The 15,418-nt window shown below is 53.4% G+C and overlaps 1 long non-coding RNA gene across 1 annotated transcript; it reads left to right on the plus strand.

Moving 5' to 3' along the window:
- Positions 1-14,161: 14,161 nt before the first annotated feature.
- LOC123049243 (uncharacterized) lies at positions 14,162-15,204 on the plus strand. The gene is made up of 2 exons (XR_006423512.1): positions 14,162-14,471; positions 14,568-15,204. It is a non-coding gene; the product is annotated as an uncharacterized lncRNA (long non-coding RNA).
- The last annotated feature ends 214 nt before the right edge of the window (positions 15,205-15,418 follow it).

Raw genomic sequence — 15,418 nt, forward strand, 5'->3', positions numbered from 1 at the left:
GGTGGACTTGCGGCTCAACCCGGAGAAGTGCGTGTTTGGTATCCCTTCCGGCAAGCTGTTGGGCTTCCTCGTGTCCCACAGGGGGGTCGAGGCCAACCCGGAGAAGGTCAAGGCGATCGAAGACATGAGCCCACCGCAAACCCACAAGGAGATGTAGAAGCTTGCCAACCGCGTAACTTCGCTTGGGCGCTTCATCTCCAAGATGGGAGAGCGCGCCCTACCATTCTTCAAGCTGATGAAGAAGAAGGGCCCATTTGAGTGGACCCCAGAGGCTGACCAAGCGTTTCAAGACCTCAAGAGATACTTGACCAGCCCTCCGGTGATGGTGGTGCCCCGCCCTCTCGATCCCCTGGTGCTTTACCTTGCCGCCACTCCTTACTCCGCCAGCACAGCTCTAGTAGCAGTCCGGGAAGAGCGCCAGGCCAAGGATGCGTCGCGCCGAGCCACGCCCCCAGCCGGCGCGACACAAGACCCGGAGGGCACTGCAAGGGTTGTAGCAACGACAACGGATGACCAGGCTCAGCAAGGCGGCGCCCTTGGGCCTGCAAAGGCCCCAATGAGCGACTAGGCTCCGGGGATTCCGTTGCCTCAGGAGGCGCCTCAACCTCTGACAGACGTAGGCCCCGTCAACACGCCCGCCCTCATCAAGCACCCAGTGTATTTCGTCAGCACGGTACTGGGGATGCAAGGGCGCGGTACCCCATGCCTCAGAAGCTCTTGCTCGCGCTCTTGGTGGCCTCGCGTAAACTGCGGCACTACTTCCAAGTTCACCCAATCAAGGTCGTCTCGGCCTACCCACTGGAGAGGGTACTCAGGAGCCCCAATGCTGCGGGAAGAGTCGCCGAATGGAACATCGAGCTGCAAGCATTCCAGTTGGAGTTCAGCACAACCAGGGTAATCAAGGGAGCCGCGCTCGCCGACTTCGTAGCAGAATGGACTGACGCCCCGAGGTTTGAAGCAGGCGAGGACCGATCCCTCTTGTCAGGAAGCAAAGCACCAGATGGCTGGGTCATGTATTTCGATGGCACGCTCGCATGCCAGGGCGCGGGGGCTGGAGCAGTGCTCATCTCGCCTACTCAGGACAAGCTCTACTACGCCGTGCAGCTCTACTTCCAGCAAGGCGAGAAGGTCTCCAACAACATCGCTGAGTACGAGGGCCTCATCGCTGGCCTTAAGGCTACGGTGGCCCTGGGGGTGAAGTGCCTCACCATCAGGGGCGACTCGCAGCTCCTCGTCAACTTCTCCAACAAGGTATACGAGCCAAGGGACGAGCACATGGAGGTGTACCTCGCGGAGGTACGCAAAATGGAAAAGCATTTCCTGGGTCTAGAGTTGCAGCACATGTCCCGTGGCACCAACAAGGAGGCCGACGACATCGCCAGAAGAGCATCCAAATGACTACCCCAAGAGCCTAGCGTCTTCGAGGAGCGGCTCTTCAAGCCTTCGGCAGCACCTCCGCTTTCAGGATCGGCACCGCCTCGGGAGGAACTCCCCCAACCACCTGCCTCAGGAGCCCCGGCCTATGGCCCAACCTCGGGAGTGCGCCTACTCTTGGCGCTCGAGCCTCAGGAGGGGTGCTGGACCAAGGATTTCAAGGAATACCCGACGCAAGGGACGCTGCCGGAGAAAGAGGAGGACGCGGAGCGCGTGGCCCGACAGGCCACGGCGTACTGCATCCAGGATGGTGAGTTATACAGGAAGCAGCCGAATGACGTTTCCCTGTGTTGTATCTCCAGGGAATAGGGGAAAGAGTTGCTAGCTGACATACACGACAGAGACTGCGGGCACCACTCGTCGTCATGAACCCTCGTCGGCAAGGCGTTCCGCAGTGGGTTCTACTGGCCTACGGCGCTCAACGACGCGACCGAGCTGGTGAAGTCCTGCGAGGCCTGTCAATTCCACGCCAAGCAGATCCATCAGGCAGCTCAGGGCCTCCAGACCATCCCGCTCTCGTGGCCATTCGCAGTCTGGGGGCTGGATATCTTAGGCCCGTTCCCTCGAGCGCCCGAGGGCTACCGCTACCTCTACGCCGCCATCGACAAATTCACCCAATGGGCGGAGGTAGAAGCTGTTCGCACCATCCCGGCCGGGTCTGCGGTCAAGTTCATCAAGGGTCTCGTAAGCCGGTTTGGGGTCCCTAATCGCATCATCACCGATAACGGCTCACAGTTCACTAGCAATCTCTTCAAGACATATTGTGCTAACCTTGGAACACAGATCTGCTATGCTTCGGTGGCACACCCTAGGAGCAACGGTCAAGCCGAACGCGCCAACACAGAGGTCCTGAGAGGCCTCAAGACCAGGACCTTCAAGAAGAAGCTCGAGGCTTGCGGCAGGGGCTCGCACGACGAGCTCTAGTCTATGCTGTGGTCCATCCGCACCACCGCCACCAAGCCAACGGGCAAGACCCTGTTCTTCCACGTCTACGGAGCAGAAGCGGTTCTCCCACACGAGGTCAGGCATCGCTCCGCGCGGGTCCTAGCGTTTGATGAGACGCAACAGGACGCCATGCGGGGGATGGACCTTGTGCTGGGGGAGGAACGCCGCCATGAAGCCATGCTTCGAGCAACAAGATATCAGTAGGCGCTGCGGCGGTATCACTGCCGCAACATCCGCTCCAGGACGCTCGAGGTGGGCGACCTCGTCCTAAGGCGGGTGCTCTCCAGGGAAGGGTTGCACAAGCTCTCGCCCATGTGGGAGGGCCCGTTTAGGGTCGCCCACGTCTCCAGGCCTGGCGCCGTGCGCCTGGAGACGTAGGACGGGGTCCCCATCCAGAACGCCTGGAACATCCAGCACCTCCGGAAGTTCTACCCATGAAAAGGCCCAGCGCCTGTGAAGCAAGGCCCAGTGCCTGTGAAGGTCTCCACTCATGACACTCTCACGTAATAATGAGTGGGGCTGTACACGCCCCGGAGTCTCAGGAGTGCCGCCCTCGGGCCTCGGGGGCTCCCTCCCACGTCCTAGTGGCAACACTTAGCTCCGCGCTTGTGAGAAGACTAGACTAGGTGCCGGACGCGGCTTTTCATTTGCTTTCCGCAGTTGGCTTGCCCCTCTTTAATGAAAAATTGCTTTCTGGTGTTCCTTGCTAGCTTGGTTCCATCGCCTTTTGCCTCCTTTTCTGCCCTCGGTTCCTCGTTTTGACCCGTACTCTCCCCCGCGTGCCTCGCGAGGGGGCTGGACAGGTGCCCTCATGAGCGTTTTTTCCTGTTCTTCACGAGGCACCCGCACTCGAGCTCGCAAGCTGGTGCACCTCTCTCAATCCGTGCCACTCGGGTACCGCGATGCGAAGCGCTGGGTCATGGCCGGCTGCGCCTGCGACCAGGGCTCGGAAGAGTAAGAGTTTCCTAATGAATTTTTGCAGTTCCTAGACGCCTCCCAAGCCAAGGAGGCCTCGCCAGGTACTGGGAAGTGCGCGCCCCACGAGGCGGAAACTACTTCAAGCACGTCAAGCTAAGTTATTCCTACGCGCCTACATTAAACGTCGATGCTGAAACATGACACAGGAACGATAAACATAGCATAGCAACTTGGAAATCATGGTTCGTTGCACGCCCCTGCGGGGCCCCATACTTGTCTCTCTCTTAATGCAGGAAGAAAAGGAAGAACAAAAAAAAGTGGCGAGCGCTCCCGCAACAGTTCGCGAGGATGGGCCCATGGTGCTCTCCTGGGCTCAGCCAGACCCCTCCTCGCGCTTCACTGGGGCACGGCGATGAGACGACCCGCTGCCACCCTTGAAGCGGGCGCGGCGGTTGGTCGTAGCCGCCACTGCTGGAGCTGTCGCCGGAAGAGGAGTCGCCGTAGCTGGACAAGCCATGGCCGGCGCCAAGGACAAGCCCGCCTTCGCCCCCGTCACGGCCGTCGCCGAGGCTGAGCACCTCACCACCATCGTTGCCCTCAGGGCAACACCCGATGCAGCGACCATCTTCCCCGAACACCCGCACGTAGAGGGCCGCGTTGCCATCGTACTTGAAGTGGAGGGTGCACCGCGGGCCCAGGCCGCGCGCGCGGGCAAACGTCTGCCAGCCGCGGGCCAGGGCTGCGTTTCCCGCAACGGAGACCTCGACCGCAACCCATGAAGCCTTGCTGCATCAGCCGTCCGCCTGCAGCCAGAGACCGTCTGGACCCATGGCTGGTAGCTCACCGACAAAGAAGCGCGGGAGCTGAAGCCAGGTGCCAGCCGGGTTCTCTGACCACACGACGAACTCCGACAGCACCTCCGCCGAGTGAAAGCACGGCCGAGGAGGGCGTGCGACCATGGCGCGCCTTCCCTCATCGATGGGGCTGCCACGACCTGGACGACTCCCACCGCGTGAAGAGGCGCGGCCGCGACCGCGAAGGGCCATGGTGGGGGCCACGGTGTGCTTGCGGGGACGGCCGCACCCCCTCTTAGGCGGCGATGAGCCGGGCCCCTCCTGGCGGGCCTTCCCCTTTTCTGTAGCCGAGAACTTCTTCGCGGGCGCCATGGCTGTCGCTACTAGCAATGAAGCAAGGGAGAAGAAGCGAGCGGAGCAGGAAGAGATGAGGGACGGGGGCTCTGCCCCCCTCCTCATTTATAGCGGGAGAAGGCCAGCCGGCGATCCCCACGATCACAGGTAATGATGATTTTTCTTTGCATGCAGCAGGGATTCGTCAAGTCGGGCAGTTGCCGAGGCAGCGTGGGGAAGCGGAGACGCCCACGTCCAATCAATCGCCACGCGTCGACCGAGGCCGCAGGCTGTTGGGGCCCGCGGCGCTCCGCACTTGCCCCTTGGCTTCGCCTCGAAGCCAAGTCCGAGCGCGCCTTGGGCCCGGGGGCTACTGTCAGCGTCCTGGGAACAGGGCCCCCCAGACTTGCCTGCCTGCGGCCCATGGCGTGGCTCCACCAGCGGCCCTGTACGGCCCATCTTCACCAGCAAACACTCGAGACCCTTGCGAGGGGCCAAGCCTCGCGAGGTGGACGACGCAAGACCTCCTCGGGGGCGGCCTCACCAGGCCGGCTCGCGAGGGGTGGAGAGATCAAGGCAAGGGACACCTCGCGAGGTTCCCGTGACGCAAGCCGTGACGACCGGGCCAGGCGGGCGCCAGCGCGCGCAGTGTCCTCGTTTCCTCTTTGGTGCTAAAGAGGCAAGCGCAGGCGAGGAGTCCCGAGGCATCAAGCAAAGGTTTCCATATCGGTGCAATGAGACCAAGACCAGCAGGACGACAGAACGGAGGTCACCGTGGAGCCCAAGACGGCGTCACCACCAGAGCCTTTGGCAGGCGAAGACCACCTTTAGTCAGGATAACTTGTACTAGTTGTCTCCCTTCAAATTTGGCCGTTGTGGCGTCCCTTCCCGCCTAACATTTGGGGAGAGGACCAGGGCCTCTATAAATAGGGCTAGCCACCACCGTAGGAGGCATGTCATCTTGAACGGATCCTCAACCACACGAGCTCACCAAGCACAAGAGCACCTCTCCTCAAGAGGCTGTTCTTCCCTTGTAACCGTTCATCCTCAGCCTAAGAGGCAATCCACCACACCACACTAGAGTAGGGTATTACACCACATCGGTGGCCCGGACCAGTATAAACCTTGTGTCCCTTTGTTCTTCGAGCTCGACGCGCTAAAGCTTTGAGATCGCGGTGAGGGCGTGAGCTAGAGGGGGAGAGATCTTCGTGCACACCCCAGTGTTCGAACCTCAAGTGTTTTGCCGGAACCCGAAATCCGACAATATTATCTCATCTCTTATGCCAGTTCATCTACCTCCTTTAGTCACCCGGCCAAAATCGCCGTGAATTCATTTTTATTTGACCTGATTTGAGGGTTTTCTTTCATTCATAGAGTGTATAGTGCGCAGACACATCAGGACTTTGCGGCCTCCGCCAGACATTCATGGAGTTCCATCTCACCGTACCAGATGACTTGAGGATGCGCGCGGTATGTTCAATCTCACCCTAAATCGGTTGGCATGGCCTACTTTCCTGAACATATACCAAATATTACTACATTTGGATAAAAGGTGCCACATGCACCATATATGTCAAAGGGGATATTTTCCCTCTTCTTTCTATATTAGGCAAATTAATGATGCATTGTCCTTTCGATTACTCTCATATTTCCATGACATCATGTTTACCCTATCTGTTTAATTATAGATTTTTGTCCTTCGATTTCAAAGGCTGTACAGTTCTTTCAATTTGGGCCCATATTTGCATGTTATCATATTTTCTTTAACAATCCTACCATTTTCTGCAGCGCGTCCCTTGCTATGCAACAGAATCTGTAGTGCACAATCCTTCCCTTTACATAAATCAAGACTGCAGGGATGTCATACTGAACACAAACCATGGATTTACAATCGTTGCTACTATAAGACTTGATGAACGTGGTGACTCCTATTTTGGCACTGGCCTTTGGAAAGAAATTTCGAAGTTTTATGTACTGAAAGATGGCACTAAAATTGCACTGCACATAAAAGAGCCTGCTAATGAGATATATGCTAACTTCCCCGATGATATCATCCGTCCAGACTTTGTTCGAAGTAAGTTTTCTTTTCAAGTATCTACATGTTGACTTACCCAGCAATATCAAATGAATTGTGTAGTATTTAAGCAACCAATTGTTATTCCATTGTTTTACTATATTCCTACCTAATCACTTCTAGTTACCAATACACTTTTCTATTGCCCTGTTTTAACTAAATATTCCTTGTACTCCCACTTCTATCAGAAAGCGCCACTGACAAGGGGACTCCAAAGGTGGAGAACAGGGCTGCCAACAAGCGGAGGCGGGGCGAGCAAGAACCGCAAGCGACTCCAGTATGCCTAGACTTCATCAGCAGCTTTCCAGATGATATGTTGACAGTCATCATCTCCCTCTTCCCAATCAAATATGGGGCGCGTACAACCGTCCTTTCCCGGCGGTGGCGCCCCCTATGGAACTCCACCCCTCTCGACCTCATCGACACCCACGAGCTCTGCCATGGCTATCGCAAAAGCTTGCATGCGTTCTCCAAGATCCTCGACAGTCACCTTGGCCCAACCAGAGGCCTTAGAATGGGCAAGTTCCGTTTCAACGGCAAGGACCGAGCCAAGCTTGACGACTGGTTCCGATCCCCCGCCCAGATCAGCTCGAGGAGCTCACTTTTGATGATGGGCATATGCGCTCGCTGCCAACATCCGTGCTCCGCCTCGCGCCCACACTGCGCGTCGCCAAGTTCAGGAACTGCCATCCCCCTTAATTACGCGCCCGCTCTTATTCTACCATGACTGAAGCACCTCGAGCTCGTCGCCGTCTGCCTCCCAAACGGTGACATGGAGCACCTACTCCGTGGCTGTACTGCACTCGAGTACCTTCCTCTTCAGGTGATCAATGGGTTGAGTAGCTTCCACATCACCTCCATGACTCTCCGGACTATTTATTCGTGTTGCTGTGCGGCAAGAAGACATCACAAGATGTGTACCATGGTATGGTCATTGAGGACACACCTGCACTTGAGAGATTACTTGTAGTTGATCAAGAAGGTCCAACAAGAATCAATGTCATTTCTGCGCTGAAATTGACTGTGGTGGGCTACTCGTCTGACAAATACTTCGAACTTGTTATTGGATCCACACCCGTTTAGGTACAACAGCCGCCTTCTACCTCTCCTTCTACAAATTAACATTATTTCTAATTTTGAAGATGTATGTTCGTCTGTCATCCAGAAAATGATTCCGACAAGCTTGACCCCGAAACTGCGCACAGTGAAGGTCTTGGCACTAGAATCTATCGGCCCCAACCTGGAGCAAGTTGTCAGTTTCCTGAGATGCTTTCCGTGCCTGGAGAAGCTATATATCGATGTGATGTTCCTTTCCTATTAAATGTTATTGTGACACCTTTTTCCAAGTTTACAATGACAATGTACTACGATTTCTGAAGGATTCTTTTGGAGGATTTCAGTACATACATGTTTCTCCCCCCATATTGGTTGCTTGATCCATATGGTTACAATCCATAAGCATTTCTCCTTTGGATTCAACTGCACTAGTTTCCTTAGGGAACTTTTCATCCACTCCAACCTCTTGTGAAAAGGTTACATTTTTCTAGATTGTAATCAAATGCCCATGTTAATCATGTCAGATCAAAGATGGCATGTTAGTGCATTTTACAAATCCCGCAAACCAAATAGGCCTGTAGTAGTGTTCAAAACTGCATGTAGGAACTAACACGTTTTCTTCTTTTGCAGATAAGATTAGGCCTAGTGGTGGATAATGTGATACAGTATAACAATCACGTCGAATGCCTAGATCTGCATCTCTTAGAAATTACTTTGAACTCCTATCGAGGGACCTTACCGGAGATTATATTCGCCAGGTTCTTTGTTGTCAGAGCAAGGGTGCTGAAGGTAATGAGGGTTTTCCTACATTTATTTCGCAAAAAGGAATGGTTTGTTGATCAGCCGGTGGCTGCGGCAGAATGGAATAGGCTCCGAAAATGCTAAATTTCATTTTGGAAGTTCAGATGACACAGTAATCGGAAGTCATCGTGTCAACCCCATACTTGACTTCTCAGTGGCTGACCCCTTTGCAAAAATTATGAGGTTTTGAGGCCAGACTTAGAAGTGGTAATACTAGTTTGAACCTCTCTGATATCCATGTTCAGCGGATCAACGCAAGCGTTTGCAGCTGATGAGCTGAATTTCATTTCTAATATCAGTTTGAACCTTGTAATCTTCGAATTTGAGCCATATAAATCTAGAATTTGAACCTTGTAATATTTCGAGCTTTTGTGGTACAATCGTTGAAATGGCATCGTATGAGACTCGTATATTGGTAGCAGTATTTTGACCTTAATATGCAATGGTCTTAGATTTTATTAACCACTCTCGAATCTGTTTACCTCGTCGATCTCATAGCACACGATCTGTATAGCTAACTCGACTGCGATCTTCGACATTATTGCACACAGTTGGTTTCTTCAACTGTGTGCCCTGTCGAGCGCAGAATTAATTATCGCACTCGAGTGTCCATCATCACCCTTCTGTGTAACTTTGACCTCACCACCCATGGGTAAATTTATGACCGAAGTCATTCCACACACCTCGTTTTTACAAAGGTTTTCGCCAATAAACGCCCATGATTTGTCTCTCTTCTAGCCGACGCGTGGCCAAACTAGCCGGGCAGGAAGCTTGCGCGGTAAACTACGCGGTAGCGCGGGAACAGGTTCACTGACGATACATTTGGCGCCTCTTCGAGCCCACGCGTGGTCAAACAAAATGCGTGCAGTGCGGTGTTGTCAAGCGTGCACTGGAATCCTCCGCTATGAATGCCGTGACAAGATGTGACGATTACAGGCCGGGCGGCCCCCATTTATTACAGCGGCCATTTAACCCTTGTGTCTCTTCAACCTTTCGATCGCGCCCCACCATTGCAAGAAGCACACCCACCATGAAAAATTCGTAGAGGGTATCCTACGCGGCTCCAATAGCGCTCCGAGCTGCTGCCGACGACGAGCAGCAGTTCACCATGCATGCCGTGGTGGACACCCACAAAAGGTTCACGGAGCTCTCGGTCGTGTACACCAACAACCTGGTCTGGGTGCAGCACTCCATCCACATCATGGAGCTGTTACTTGCCAAGGAAAAGTACAAGGTGGTCGGGTTCTACCTCGAGTACACCCGCGCTCATGCCGGGTCTCCTCCCAAGGTCGCCGTCGCCCAGATGTGCATGCGCAACCACGTCCTCGTCTACCACTACTGCCTGGCCACAAGGCCTTGCGAGCGTTTTGCCAGGTTTGTCAACAACCCCCAATACATGTTCGCTACGGTGGACATCACCAACGATGTAAAGGTGCTCAAGAATTCGAGCATTGCCTACCAGAATCTTGTCGACATCCAAGGCCAATACAAGATCTGGGGCAACAAGGAGCATGAGAAGGACTCATTGGTTCACCTCGCCGACGCCATCATCGACCCCTACTACAGAGACATGAAGGATTCCTGCAATAAGGACAAGTGTGCCTGCACTCGGCCTGGATGGAGAAACTCGACAAAGCTCACGTCGTGTACACGACCAAGGAGGCGTACACGAGCTACGACATGTACAGGCGGATCGTTAACATGAGGAAGTGCCTCCTTCCCCAAAACGGCCAGGGATCCAGCTGGAAGCAGAGCAATGGCAAGCGTCGTCGTAACAATAAGTAGATGATTAGATCCTCTTTTCTCCTAGTTTACTATGCATGTAATTGCTTACTTTGGCGTGTGGAAATGTTATGTGTGTAGCCACTTGTGTAATTGTATGCTTAATTTGGTTTTTCAATGCTATCTTTTTAAGTATATATGTTGATGCTCTGTAGATAGAGCAAATCACATTGCACACAGACTAAACAATGGAACCCGTCGGTGATGATTTCATCAATCACTGACAATTGTATACCAGCAATCATTTTCTCACAACACACACAGCTTGTTAACAGGAATCGTCTATGTTGTTATCGGTCTTTCCACACATTTCCGACTACAGACCTGTTTGCCGCGTATCACACACATCTTGTTAAGTTGAACTATTTCTGTTCTCTTGGCTCAACGCAAACAGTTCATCCGAGTGAACTGTATGCCGTATATCACACACACCTTCATCTCGCTGCCCGTTTCTGATGTTTCACTTCATCACAAATAGTTCATCCGAGTGAACACTACTGCAGGATGCTGCTAACGCGGCACTACGATCAGAGACCCTTCGACGAAACTGTGTGCGATGCCATAATCGCAAACGGTTGTGTAAAAAAACTATCAAAAAAGGTGCAAAACATTTGCGATGGCGGAGCCATCAAACACGATTCAGATTTTAGTTGCGTGTGCAATGCAGGGCACACGGTTCAGTTCAATTAACTATTTGCGATGAGGAGGAACAAAAGAAACGGGCAGCCAGATGGAGGTGTGTGCGATATACATCATACAGTTCACTCGGATGAATTGTTTGTGATTAGGCAACACAAAAGAAACGGTCAGCCAGATGAAGGTGTGTGCGATATACGGCATGCGGTTCAGTCGGATGAACTGTTTGCGTTGAGACATGAGAACAGAAACGGTTCAACTTAACAAGATGTGTGTGATACGCGGCAAACAGGTATGTAATCAGAAATGTGTGTGAAGACCGATAATAACACAGACGGTTGCTGCTAATAAGACGTGTGTGTTGTGCGATGGGATTGCATACAGAACAACAACATATATATACACACACACACTTATAAGGACATGCTTGCATAACCAAATTAAACATCCACTTACATAGGTGGCTACTACAACCATGGCATTTGCACACACCAAAGTAAACTATTACATGCATAATTACATAGGTGGCTACTACACACATGACATTTCCACACACCAATAAAGTAGACTATATATTACATGCATGATTAACTAGCATAAACGATCATCTGATCATCATCTACTTCTTGTGACGCTTGCTCTGCTTGTGGCTCGATCCGGGCTCGTCGATTTGGGTAACGAGGCACTTCCTCATGTCAACGATCCGCCTGTGCATCTCGTAGCATGTGTACACGCTCTTGGCCGCGAACCTGAGGTGAGGTTCATCCAGTTGCCGCATCCAGGCTCTGTGCCAGGATAGGGGACTTGTTCTCTGGGCATCCTGCTTCATCTTTTCGTAGTAGGGGTCGATGATGGCCGAGGCGAGTTCAACCAGTGTCGGTGCCCTGGGAACGGGGGTCCCCAGACATGCCTGCCTGCGGCCCACGGCGTGGCTCCTCCAGCGGCCTTGTATAGCCCATCTTCATCAGCAAACACTCAAGACCATCGAGAGGGGCCAAGCCTCGCGAGGCGGACGACGCAAGACCTCCTTGGGGGCGGCCTCGCTAGGCTGGCTCGCGAGGGGCGAAGAGATCAAGGTGAGGGGCACCTCGCGAGGTTTCTGTGATGCAAGCCATGACGACCAAGGCCAGGCGGGCGCCAGGCGGGCGCCAGAGCGCGCAGCGTACTCGTTTCCTCTTTGGTGCTAAAGAGGCAAGCGCAGGCGAGGACTCCCGAGGCATCAGGCAAAGGTTTCCATATCGGTGCAACGAGACCAAGACCAGCAGGACGGCAGGACGGAGGTCACCGTGGAGCCCAAGACGGCGTCACCACCAGAGCCTTTGGCAGGCGAAGACCACCTTTCGTTAGGATAACTCGTACTAGTTGTCTCCCTTCAAATTTGGCCATTGTTGGATCCCTTCCCGCCTACATTTGGGAAGAGGACCAGGGCCTCTATAAATAGGACTAGCCACCACAGTAGGAGGCAACTGATCTTGGGCCATTGAGATCATCCTCAACCACACAAGCTCAGCGAGCTCAAGAACACCTCTTCTCAGGAGGCTGTTCTTCCCTTGTACTAGTTCTTCCTCAGCCTGAGAGGCAATCCACCACACCACACTGGAGTAGGGTATTACACCACATCAGTGGCCCGAACCAGTATAAACCTTGTGTCTCTTGTTCTGTGGGTTCGACGTGATGAGCTTTGAGATCACGGTGAGGGCGTGAGCTAGGGGGAGGAGAGATCTTCGTGCGCACCCCAGAGTTCGAATCTCAAGGGTTTTGTCGGAACCAAAAATCCGACATTTGGCACGCCAGGTAGGGGTGCGCTGAAGCTTTCCTTCCGCCGATCTGCGTTCCACCGTCCCACCGCATCCATGGCAGACGCGCGTCGAGCCCGCGCCGAGCGCCGGGCCGCCCTCGCCGCCTGCGTCGCTCAGACGGCCCCTGTCGGTGGGCCTCCCCGTCGTTCTCTGTCGCCTGCCGCCAACGCCACCACCGGCCCGGCGGGAAATGAGCAGCAAGCGCCCTCGCTGCACCCCTCCGTGCGGCGGGATGGCCGCACCGCCACTCCGTCGCTAACCCCAGCCGGCTCATCGTCTCACGCTCGTCACGCGCCCACGGCCGCGCAGGCCGCGCTGCTCATGGCATGCGAGCTCCTGCGCTACCCCCTGGTCGACGACCTCTACGAGGACTGGTTGGACCGCATCGCCGAGCTCGTCAGTGTCGCTGGGGGCTCTCCCGCACCGTCCCTCTCGCTGCCTCGCCGTCTGCCAGCCGCGGGCGACGTAGCTCATGGAGCACCTCCACCACCTCCGCATCAAGACGGCGCTCTGGCGCCAAGGCGCGCGGCCCCCCGGCGTGACCCACCGCGCCGGGCGCCCGCGTGAGAAGAAGGAAGCTGCCAAGAAGTTTCCCGGCCGCAAGAAAATGCTCCTGCGCTCCCAGTGCCACCGCGACAAGACCGCGTGCCGCCTGCACTGGCGGAGGTCTCCACTCTATGCTCGCCAAACTCCATTGGAGCGCCGCTGGACATCCCCTCTCTATGTGTCGTCGTGGGTGTGCTTGTTGTGTTGTGGGGCGCGATCGAAAGGTTGAAGAGACTAAGGTTATAATGGCCGCGGAAATTAAAGGGGAAGCCAGACGGCCAGGAATATCGGCAGGCCTTGATGGCAGTTCTAATTTGCAGCGCGTAACTCCGTCATGCCGCACGTAACTGCATCACGTGGCAACGCGCGCGGCACAACCGCATGCATATGGGCCCCCGACGTGATCGTGCGCACGCCCAATCACTGACAGAGCGCGCGCGGAGGGACGCCAGTAGAACGCTCCGCGGTCGCCTCAACGTATATATATATATATATATATATATATACATATATATATATATATATATATATATATATATATATATATATAGGGATTGACTATTCGTCACCCTGGTGGGGAATAGTTATTCTTCACCCCCCTCTTTTTTACCACCAGTGCACTGTAATTTTACATTCCGTAAGTTTTTTCTTACTTCTGACGTAAAAAGAGGCCGTAAGAAAATATATAATCACCGTAAAAAATATTTTATGTTATGTAAAATTACAAACGTAAAAACATAGTGCAAAATATACATAAACTTCAAATTTTCTTGTCTAATGTCCTATATTTTTATTTTCTTATACCAAATTTTACGTAGTGAATCAATAAGAATGTAACTATTTGAATTCCAAATGTAATTTAATTATGAAGTGATCGTAAATATAACTTATTCTGCACCCTGGGTGATGAATAGCATCACTATATATATATATATATATATATATATATATATATATATATATATATATATATATATATATATATATATAGGACAACACTATATATATATAGGATCACGGTGTGCCCTATATAGGTGGGGCGATCGACTTGTTCCTGATTTTAGCAAAAAAAACAGAAGGCGAACCCCCAACCTCCCGCACCTGTCCCCCACCACCAACCTCCCGCACGGTGGAGTGCCTCCTCCAGTGCGGCTGGCGCGCCTCCTACCCGGCCGACGCACTTCTTCCCCCACGGCCGGCGCGCCTCCTCCAGCGCGGCCAGATCCATAGGAGCACTGGAGGAGGTCTTCTTCGCTCCGGCCATCTACGGGGAGGGGATCTGTGCGAGCCAAGGTCGGGCCCCTCAGCAGCGCCAACTGTCCAGCCCCGTCCCCTGTCGCGTCGGCCCGCGAGGTTAACAGTGAGATCCCTCCACCTCCTTTGTACTCCTCCTCGATTCTCCTTGGATCTTCAAGAATGGGACAAATAGCTCCGGTGGCTTCTCCTCAGTCCATGAACGGGGTTGCTAAGTGGCCGGGGGAGGCTTCAATTCAGCGGGGCGTGCACACGGTTCGTCTTTGGCCCGTCACATCGTCCTGCTGGATGGTGACCACCACAGCTGCCCTGAGGCGTGGTCTTGCTCGCCGGTGCTGGGCGCGGCTCGGCTGGAAAGAAGAGGAGCTCCATCCAGCCTGTGAAGTTCAGCCGGTGAACATGTGCAGTCCGACGGCGCGTGTGTACTTGTGTCCGGTTCACGGGTGTAGTGTGTTTGGTGCTTGCGTGCACACGACAGCCACATGTGGTGTGAGGAGAAGCCAAACTAAAAGAAGAACACACTTTCTTCACATGCGTGTGCACGCAAGATAGGCACAGAGAAGTTCAGGGATTCAGGCATGGCGCAGCCGCTGCAGCATCAACGACAACAGCGCGGCGCTCCTGGTGCTCCTCTCCCTCTTCTGCCTTGGATGCTGTGATGCCATCTCCTCCTACTGTACAAAAGGTTAGAGTGAGGAAAAATTCCAGCTCATGAATGAACCTGAAGAATTTCTAATGCGTTGGTGCTATTCTCTGTCGTTATTTGTTTCTCGTGAATGTATTTGGTTGTATCTGATGGATATCTATCTTAATATATTTTTGCTTTATTTTAGTGTGACCTGCACAGAGCGCTCTCTATTCTTGTTTTAATCAACTCACTGATGCACGTACTGAGTAATTCGTGTGACTTTGCCGCATCTTGTTTCAGACTGCATCCCAACACTGAGATTCTTCAGTCTGATTTGAATGCCAGCTGAATCCATTTATTAAGTTGTAGCCTTCAAAAAATGTGTTTGACATTTCTGGCGTACGCGCCGTTGCTGCTA

The sequence above is a fragment of the Triticum aestivum genome, chromosome 2D (assembly GCF_018294505.1).
Source record: "Triticum aestivum cultivar Chinese Spring chromosome 2D, IWGSC CS RefSeq v2.1, whole genome shotgun sequence".
NCBI classification, from domain to species: Eukaryota; Viridiplantae; Streptophyta; class Magnoliopsida; order Poales; family Poaceae; genus Triticum; species Triticum aestivum.